The sequence below is a fragment of the Aplysia californica genome, unplaced genomic scaffold (genome assembly GCF_000002075.1).
Source record: "Aplysia californica isolate F4 #8 unplaced genomic scaffold, AplCal3.0 scaffold00231, whole genome shotgun sequence".
NCBI classification, from domain to species: domain Eukaryota; kingdom Metazoa; phylum Mollusca; class Gastropoda; order Aplysiida; family Aplysiidae; genus Aplysia; species Aplysia californica.
Genome location: NW_004797501.1, coordinates 653421 through 664275, shown reverse-complemented (window position 1 = coordinate 664275; position 10855 = coordinate 653421).

Sequence of the window (10855 nt, the reverse complement as noted above, 5' to 3'; positions counted from 1 at the left end):
GGGAGGGGTACGCAAAAAGTACTCATGAAAAAAGAACTTGGGATATTGCTGCACAATAAAGTATGAGGAAACCAAACTTTGTCAGGTCTTCATGTTGGCTTCAGGCGTTTGCAAAATCGATGAAGAAAAACATGAAAAAATGAACTCGTTAGTTTCGCAATAGTTTGAACTTTGTGCACCCTGACTGAAAGTTCCACTTCACTCACAGATTCGTGTCTAAGTATCGTCTCTCCCATCCTCCTCCCTTTGTTTCCTTCTTTTTCTTCTCTTTGCGTTCCCACAATACCAAACAAACACACACACACACACACACACACACACACACACACACACACACACACACACTCTCTCTCTCTCTCTTTCTCTCTCTCTCTCTTTCTCTCTCTCTCGCTCTTTCTCTTTCTCTCTCTTGTTCTCTCTCTCTCTCTCTCTCTCTTTCCCTGTCTCTCTCTCACCCACCCACCCGCTACCACACACACACACACACACACACACACTCACACACACTCTCACACCCACACCCACACGCACTCACATACCCAGAGCCAGAATAGAAAAGGAAAGAATAGCATTTATTCAACTAAAAAAAAACTCTCGCACCCCAAATCAAACAAACGAACAAAAAAGCAAATAAACAAACAAACAAATAAACCACCCCTCTACAGAAAATCAAGCTAACTTTTTGAAATTCAAATAATGTAAATCGCTGCAGCTTTATATAACTGAAACATCATTAAAGTCAAACATAAATAATTAATTATCAAGAGATGGTTCCAAAAAATTCTCAAGATTAAATGACAAGCCATGATGAATTTTGGGAATAGACAGGGCATAATCCAGTGGAAGACGAGATTTAACTACGTAGATGGCGCTGGATTTAACACATGCTCCAAAAACCAAGAAACCGCATGACCAGACACATGCACAACAGAAGAATGCAGGGGTAGGCCACGTGATACATAGAAACGTTACGTGGGGAAGGATGTTATGTTGTAGATGGGACACAACTGCACTCGGTTAGGAAGCATTTCCCAAGGCAGAAAAAGGATGGAAACCGCTTATCCACCCCCGAGAAAGGTGAAGGGCATTGATGATGATGATGATGATGATGATGATGATGATGATGATGATGATGATGATGACGGTGATGATGATGATGATGATGACGATGATGATGATGATGATGATGATAGGTGGGATAGTGATGACATTGTCAGAAGACACAAAGGATTAATATCATATCGATCTCTGCTAATGAGAAAAATAGAGAAAAAGCTACATTTCCCTGATCTTTCCCCTTTACCCATTAATTGTTTAGGGTCCCTAAGTGGGTTGCTCTGGGCCTATCCCTGTCTCGGTTGCCTTCAATTTTGCCAGTGAGAGCTAGATGTTCAAGACCTTTATGTCTTTTCAGGTGTCCCAAAAACTGCATTTGTCGTTTCCTGATTGTTTTTAACAGTAAGCTTTTCACGTGGGCTTTATCAAGCACTACCTCATTTGATTTGTTTTCCTTACACGATATTCTCAGCAGTCTCCTAAGACACCACATTTCTTTTGCTTGTATTTTATTTTCACTGTCTTAAGTGATTGTCCAACATTCACAGAAGGATTGACCTTACATGGCATTTCAGAACTTTCATTTTGGTAGTCATTGAGATGTTTCTATTTTTCAGGATTGTGCTCACGTTATTGAAACTAGCCTTAGCCATAGCAATTCTCCGTTCTATTTCTGTGAAACATTTGGCATCAGATGCTATTCTATATCCTAGATATTTAAACTGTTGGACTCGTTTGATTTTTTTGCCTTGCTAATAAGATAACAATTACAAGGAAATACAATAATATTTTAGATTGTATTAAAACGTTTTTGAGACGAAGAAATACGGCTCTTCGGTTCTTTGCTTGGTTTCCACACAGAGCCATACATCAAATTTGATCTTAAATTGATTCACTTCTAACTAAATAAGTCCTACTGAGAGTCAATCAAAGAATACCTAATAACCTTATTACTATGAGAGACAAATATAGAACACTTTTTCATCACGTCTTGGTTTCTTTCTGATTGCAGAGGAAGCATCTTTTTGTATTCAAATGAAGGGTACTAAGTCTTATTAAAAATAGCAAACTGGGTCTCCTAATAAAAAATAGAATAAGTCCTGTTGCTGTCAGCCTTTTGTTGTTTTCATTTCACTTCTCATGCCTTGGTTTGAGTTGTCGTATAAAGCCAATATGCAGTTGTGATTTATTTAATTCAAAACTAGATCATCAACTCTTATTGTCTTCAAGTGAACATTGATTATTCTTGAATGCAATTCCAATATCTATTCACTTAGATCGCTCGATCTCTCTCTCTCTCTCTCTCTCTCTCTCTCTCTCTCTCTTTCTCTCTCTCTCTCTCTCTCTCTCTCTCTTTCTCTCTCTTTCTCTCTCTCTCTCTCTGTGGTGTCGATATTGTGTGTAACAGTGAGTGTTGGGTTGTGAAGAGTGCTTGTTTGCAACTGGTGTGTTTGTCCGGTCTGTGAACAACGAGTGATTGTCGAATTTCCCTTCTGCTATCTGTGAAGTGAAGAGCAAAACAGTCCGACATTTTTATTTTGTGAGTAGCCCACAGTTTGTTCCGAAAGCATGGAAAATCACGAGTCAAGGGAAATAAGCTTGGAGATCGTAGAGGAGCTCAAAGCCTTTCGAAAGTACAGTGAGAACAACTTTTCTGAAATTAAAAATGAAATTAAGAACTTTAGAGCAAAGTTGGAGCGCTTCGAGATAGAAATAGCTTCAATAAAAAATTCAGTGTGTGAAATTAAGGAACAGCAGCACGTGCAATGTCTTGACATTGAAGAAGTAGACTCGAAATGTGCTGCACTGCATGATAACGTTAGTAGATTGGAAGGGGAGATGGAAAAGGCAGAAAGGTACAGTAGGAGGGAAAATTTAATGTTCTATGGTGTGCCGGAGGATTTGAGGGAGGAGCCGCAAACAGCAAGAACAAAGTTAGTAGAAATACTTGGAAAAGTGACGGAGAAAAGCTGGGAAGATCGTGATTTCACACGGGTACATAGAGTGGGGCCCAAGAGGCAGAAGGACCGCCCCAGGTCCATTATTGCAAGATTCCAATATGCGGAGGACAAATTCCTTGTTTTGGGTGCAAGAGAGGACCTAACGGAGCAGGGGGTGAGTGTCGCCGGTGATCTTACACCGCGGCAAAGAGAAGAACTTAGAGACCTGAGAGCAAAGGGGAAACGTGGTTTTTTTTTAAATGGAAGACTTCACGTGGAAGACGTCACCCATACACAAACACAACACGGCCAGCAGTCACCACCACAGGACAACAGCCAACCGCGCCGACCCGAGCCCCGTGGGCAACGACAGCAACAGAGGGTCACTCGCAGTCAGTCGGGGAGCGGTGGTGAGGCAACGGGGGGCAGGGACGGTGGTGTGGCCACAAGGAGACAGCAGGGTCAGTCTTTGGCTTCAACAACAGCAAAAGAATAGGAACACGGTCGGCCCAGACTTGCAACAACAATAAATAACACCCAAGCAATGTTTTTAAAAATTATGTGTTGGAATGTTCATGGCATATCACAAAAATTGTTTAACCTTGATTTTGTCCACTTTTGTTCGTCGTATGACATTTTTGCTTGCTCTGAGGTCTACTCATGTAGTGAAGAAAAATTGCTCCTCGCCTTTCCCCAGTACAATATTTACTCTGCAAAACGTGAGCACGGGTTAGGTGGGGGTGTTGTTGTTTTTGTTCGTCGGTCGTTAGGGACCCAAGTCACAAAGCTAGAAATTTCTATGAAAGAATGTGTTTGTTTACTGTTGAAGGAGACCTGTTTACAAACAGATCGTAAAGTGGTCCTATGCTTCCCCAACCTCCCTCATGAATTTTCGCCTGTGTTTAATAATGAAACGGTTAAAGGTGTACAGTCTCTTGTGAAAACATATCATGATATTAGCGATAAGTTAGGAGAAGTTGAGTGGATAATCGGAGGGGATCTGAATGCAAGGACAGGACGTCTAGATGATAACATTGTTGAAAATAACGTACATGAACTTTTGTCTGGTTTTGAAGAAACAGATGATGTTTCAGAAGAAATTTGTATCCAAAGAAAGTCACGGGACGCTTCCTTTACAAATAGTTATGGAAAGCAATTAGTTAGTTTCTGTAAAGAAAATTCATTGTACATTGCGAATGGCAGGACACCGGGAGATGAGGAAGGGAATGTCACATGCATTGCTAATAAGGGAAAAACAATTGTTGATTATGTTATTGTGAGCAAGGGAATGTTTGAGAAGATCTTTAGTTTTTCTGTCATGCCAAGGCCAGACTCAGATCATTTCCCACTGTCAGTGTTGTTTAAAATTTACATTGAACATGATGACACTAGTGAACATGTTGAATGTGAGATTGAACTTAGCCGGTTGTTGCGGCTCACGTGGAAAGAAACAATGAGAAGCACTTATGTTGAAAAGCTTGAATCATTATTAAATGAAGAACATGATATGTTTTTGTCATATTTAAGTCTCAATGATGTCGACTCTGCCTGTAATGTTTTACAACAATGCATTAAAATATCAGCAGGAGACATGCAAACCAATAAGCAAAAGAAAGGAAAGCATAGTAAGCTTCATCAACCATTGTGGTGGGATAACGAATGTGAAAGGCTAAAGAGAGTAAAATATCTTCACCTCCACGATTTCCACAGAACAAACAGCTCAAATGATCTGGATAAATTCCTTGAAGCAAAGAAAGACTTTAAGGAGATGTGTGCGTTAAAAAAAAAGAAAAAAAAAGAAGAAAATCTGTGATGCCCAGACAGTAGAAAGTTTAAAACAAGACCTTACTGATAAACGATCAAAATCATTTTAGCAAAAGGTTAATAAAATGATGCGTACTCATGGCTCATTTAATGCGGCTAAGGCCACACCAGAGCAATTTTATTGTCATTTTAAAGACTTGCTAAATCCCAGAAATAATGAATCATCAGAGGATTTATTACAGACACAAGTTGATCATGAAGTAGTTTTAACAAATGAGGATTTAGACACAAATGTATACCTGTATGATAATGAAATCACGAATTCTGAAGTTCAAAGTGTTCTGAGAAAACTGAAGAAAGGAAAGGCTAGCGGATGTGACGGGATTGGTCCTGAATTCTATTCTAATGCATGTCCTTCCTTGATAACATACCTGTGTTTGTTGTTTAATGTCATTTTTAACACAGGGAAGTGCCCAAAAATGTGGTGTCAAGCACTAATACATCCTATCCTCCAGAAAGGAAGTCCTTCAGATGCAAACAACTACAGGGGCATTGCACTTCTAAATATATTATCCAAGATAATGTCTAGTATATTGCATTCACGACTAGCGGAATGGGCCGAGCAGACCAAAGTAATTCCCGAATCGCAAGCAGGGTTTCGTAAAGGTTATAGCACTATCGATCATATCTTCTCGCTTCAATCAATAGTCCAAAAGTACCTTTCAAAGAAACGTGGGCGCTTCTATGTACTTTTTGTTGATTTTTCCAAAGCATTTGACTGCGTCCCCCATGAAAAACTGTGGGCAGTCTTGAGGAAAAGAGGCTTGAGAGGGAAAATGTTAACATTACTTCAAAGTATGTACTCGGAAGTTATGTGCTCTGTCCGTACTGGCCAGCATGAAATTACGGAATATTTTAATTGCTTGTCTGGTGTTCGTCAAGGATGTATTCTTAGCCCACTTTTGTTCAATATGTATGTTTCTGAATTTGAATTGATGTTGAAAAACAGTGATGTTAAAGGAGTTGAGCTATTAAGCAATGATGAACAAACCCGCAATTTAATGTACGCAGATGACATGTGCTTATTTTCAGATAATATTGTAGACATGCAAAGGAAGATCAATTGTTTGGAGAAGTATTGTAACCAGTGGGGACTGTCTGTAAATTTGGAAAAGACAAAGAAGATTGTTTTTAGAAATGGAGGCGTGCTAAAGAGCTCTGAAAAATGGTTTTACAAAAAGAAAAGCATAAACGTAACCACGTACATAAGCTACCTAGGAGTGATATTTTCTTCCCGCTTGTTATGGTCAAAATGTATAGAAAACTTATGTTGTAAAGCAACACGGCTCACGTCCAGAGTGAGATGTCTAAGTAAAAGATATGAGCACTTGAATGTCCAAACTTTGTTCAACATTTTTTACATCAAAATTAAGCCATTACTTTTGTACGGTTGTGAAGTATGGGGGGGGTGAAGAAGTATGATAAAATAGAGCAGGTGCACGTTAAATTCTGCAAGGCCGTCCTAAACATTGGTAGAACGTCCGCAAACATTTTGGCAATGGGGGAATGTTGACGTCATCATTTGTATGCCACTTATCATCTACAAGCAATAAAATATTGGTATAAATTACTGGTAATGGATAATAATAGGTATGCTAAGAAATGCTATTTGCAAGCGTATGCACATGACCAAAATAATCGGTACAGCTGGGCCACTGACATGAGGAAACTTTTATGTACAATATAATAGGGTTTGGATATGCGTGGTTTTTTCAAAATGTTGGTGATAAGAATATTTTCCTATCTCAAGTAAAGGAAAGACTTATAAATATTAGTCACCAGGACTGGCGTTCTAGGGTGTCTGGCGTTTATCCTGAGTACCTGGACTTCCACCCTACGTTAAGCCCTGCACCGTACCTCTCATTCACCATCTCTGCAAGAGGTAGAAGGATCCTTGCATTACTCAGAACTTTCAGTTTGTCGTTGAAAAATGATCTGTTCCGGTTGGGTATTGTCGACAGTAATCGTTGCCTCCAGTGTGATGAAAAGTATGTAGAAAATGAATTCCATGTATTGTTCAGATGTTCACGATATAATGAAATACGAGAGCAGCTTTTACCAGAGTGCGTCAGACTTCAGACTCCCGAATAGCCAATGTCTAAGCTCAATGGCATATTAGTCTGTTCAGATGAAGTCCATTCTAAAAAGATAACCTCATTCCTAAATTATGTTGTTATACGGACACGTCTGTCCTAGGGAAAAGGTATTCACTCGCATATGTAACTCTGTATCTACTGTAATGGGTACTATTTTATATGTATATGTGTATGAAAAAGACAATGGTATTCACTTCTCAGAGTGAAACATGTCCCGATTTCTCTCGCTGCCTCATTCATAGCACTGTGTGGAAGTTCTATTTCTATTTGATCATATGAATGTATGTATGTATGTATGTATTTATGTAAGTATGTATGTACGTACGTACGTACGTACGTATGTATGTATGTATGTATGTATGTATGTATGTATGTATGTATGTATGTATGTAAGTATGTGTGTGAGCAGGAGTGTGTATGAGTGTATGTGCGTGCGTCACGTGCGTGTGTGCGTGTGTGTGTGCGTGCGTGCGTGCGTGCGTGCGTGCATACGTGTATGTGGGCGTGCATGTCCAATTCATGTTAAACATCCAATGTGCTGCACCAATGTATGTAATTGCCGAACCATATGTTAAAATATGTGGATGTATGGGCCAAAGGCCTTTCAAATCAATAAATCATTTTGAATCTCTGTCTCTGTCTCTCTCCCTCTCTCTCTGTCTCTCTGTCAGTAGCTCCGTTTATTTTTGTATTTCAGCCTGTCTTTCTTTGTCTCGAGCGATGTGTATGCATCAGTTATTTGATGTTTGTTCATTTGTTTACACTCTGTCGGTCTATCAAAGTCTGAAAGCCGCCATCCTTATTGTTTCACCTACTCTTCACGTAGTCTTTCAGAGAAACTCAATATTCTTTTGAAAATTGGATTTTAAAATTTACCTCAATGCAACATCGGTTTGCTTGATTCTCGTACTACTTCTTAAAGGCCATCTAATGCTGTCGCTCGGATTCAGAGAAATAATGTCCACGTCGGCAGATCACTGCTCTCCACGATTCAGCGGCTTAATAAGGACAAAAAGCAATAAGGCCTTCACTGATTAGCTATCGGAAACGAGCATTTCTCATTCCATTAATGTGAATGTGCGATTGTGTCTGCTTAATTTCCGTGAAATAAGCATCGTTATTGTAATCCAATTATTTCATGACTTCGTTTTCTTGTTTTCCATGTCCCTCTTGTAATTACATGTATAACTTAGCCTTGAGTTTTTAAAAATTGTATTTCCTTTTTAAGAATAGAATAAATAGTTGGCAAAATTTCTTTTTTCTTTTCTTTTCCTTACTTTCTATTTTTTAATTACTGTATGTGCCCACATCGACAAAATATATATTATCATCATATATAGGAGGCCAGCTTCCGCCATGCCTGCCATTGCCAACCAGAGCTGAGAAGTATAGACAACCCGAACAGAAAAACTTGAGATAATCGATACAAATTCTTTCCACTCAGAATTCGAACCCGGGTGCCCTGTGTGCGACGTCAAAACATCTAATCGCTACGCTACAGAAGACATATTTAGAAGCTTTGCACGAAAATGCTTTCAGATCGCTTGTTTTTTAATCATTGTGCAATGAAATACGCTACTATTTTTTGCTATTCATTTAATTTGATCTCCGGAGGTTTTACATTGTCTCCTAATTCCTCAGACATCAGTGCTCACACTGCCTGCTTCAATCCCGCTCAACAGCAGGCTCTATGTACTGTACACTATGTTATTACCCCAGCAGACCATAGAACACTCTGAAACATTCTCAGCTTCCCGAGAAGCATATAGTGCAAGCTGCTGAGTTAGCCCTTAAACACTAACAAACTGACAAGATCTTTCGTTGTCTATAGCTGGGTACCCATTTGCACCTGGGTGAAGTGGGGAAAATTCGTGTAAAGTACTTTTCCCAAGGACACAACGTCAGGTCCCTGACGGGATTCGAACTCACCACCTTACGGTTGCAAGTCCGAGAGTCACTAGGCCACTTTAACCTTAAGATACAAAGCAGAAAAGATAGGTGTTAATTGTGTCTAACCAAAAGTCGGTGTAACCTGAACAACGTCTCTGAGTTCATCTCTCGAGGACAATAATCAATGAGTCGGGGGTGGGGGGAGGAAAGAGCCAAGTCAGTACAGTTGGTGTGGAACAGATGATTAAAAATCGCAATACCGCTGTTCATTGACTCGGGTTGTTTGGGAAGTTTTCTAAGCTCCTCTCCTATTAGACACAGTCCTATTGGAGAAGGACTTTGCAGTCGTAGGACGCTCGCCTCATTAAGTTTTGAAAGGGATGTTAAACTCATATAGTAGGAGCTTTAGTGTAGATATTTTACGGCCCCATCGACCACTATAGATCATACAGGCGGCAAGATTTGACTCTGTCTGTCATGAACAATACGGGATGGATGGGATACAACATTCCAGCAGAAAGACCGAAATACTCGAAAAACAGTTTCCCTCTCGGAAATCAAACTTGGGTCTCCTACTTTTAACGATGAGGCGTCTAACAGCTATTCCAAATTTATAAGCAAGTCCCACGCAGTACTAATGACCAATGGAATGCAACTGCGTCTTACTCTCAGTACTTATCAAGATTAAAAGGTCAAAAGAAAAGATACAACAGCACGCTTCCACGAGGTTTTATTCGAATTGTGATGCTCTTTTAGACACATTGGCCGTTGTGCACGGCGCCTTTGATATCGAGTACAGTGATTTTTATTTGATTACGGAATCAATGGTGTGACGAGGACTTCGATTCTGTGAGGTGCTCAGCAATGTCGTGACGTTCAGCATCTTCCAGTCGAGGGAAAAAACCGGTGCTCACCGAAGTGGGGTAAGGTCACAGTGACCATGAATTCGTTATCAAAACCTCATCAAGGCTTAAAGTGCTTAGAGGGCTATTGTTGTAAGCCTGTCAAACTTGGAAGAATTACTCTGAGAGGTTAGGAGTGATGGGGATTGAATAACAAAAGCTATTACGAAAAGCTGTAACAAGAATTATACAAAAAGGAAACCAAATGAAAAAAAGATGAGGGACACAAGACAAATAATTATAATTCACGTGATCGTCCCCTTTCTTTTTGCCAACTCCGATTTGACTCCTTTTCTTAGCTGTGTTCGTTATCATTATCATAAGTCAAAGGTGATAGCAAAACTGTCAGATGTAGCGTAGTGAAAGGTTGACAACATTTTGAGTACATTGACCAGAAAAGCAATAACAAAACCATTACCAAAAATGCGAGTTTTATAAACATGACATTTTCACTTATAACAATAACTTATGAAAAGAAACAAAATCCTGGAAATATTCCTGTATATAAAAGCCAAACAAAGAAAGCAATCTTTGTAGTATTTTCAAAGAGAAAAAAAAAAAAAGACGTCACAACCAATGAAACAATAAATAAAGGTTCGCTGAAACATCGGCACGCTGTGGGTCATACAAGACCTCAAAACAACATGCGAACAACACACGATCGCGGAGGGCTTGTAAAATAGGTTCGTGGTTTTTGTTTGGGAACAGGGGCAACAAAAGATAGTGAGACACATATTATATTATAGAGGAACATCACTATTTGATAATGTTTAAAAGATGTAAACCAACATTCTAGAACGTAGAGTCCGACATGGCGTTCAATGACCTTATGCAGTTGCGAGCGCCGTAAAACCTCTACTAAAACAAACAAGAGTCAGACACATCGTTGAAGGTTCCTTAGCAACATTCAGTTAGGATTTAGAAAAAGAAAAGGATGCAGAGATGCCATCTTTATACTGAGGCAAACGAGAGAGAGAGAGAGAGAGAGAGAGAGAGAGAGAGAGAGAGAGAGAGAGCGAGAGAGAGACAGAGACAGAGAGAGAGACAAAGAGAGAGAGAGAGAGAGAGAGACAGACAGACAGACGGACAGACAGACAGACAGACAGACAGACAGACAGAGAGAGAGGTGGGGGGGGGGGGGGGGGGA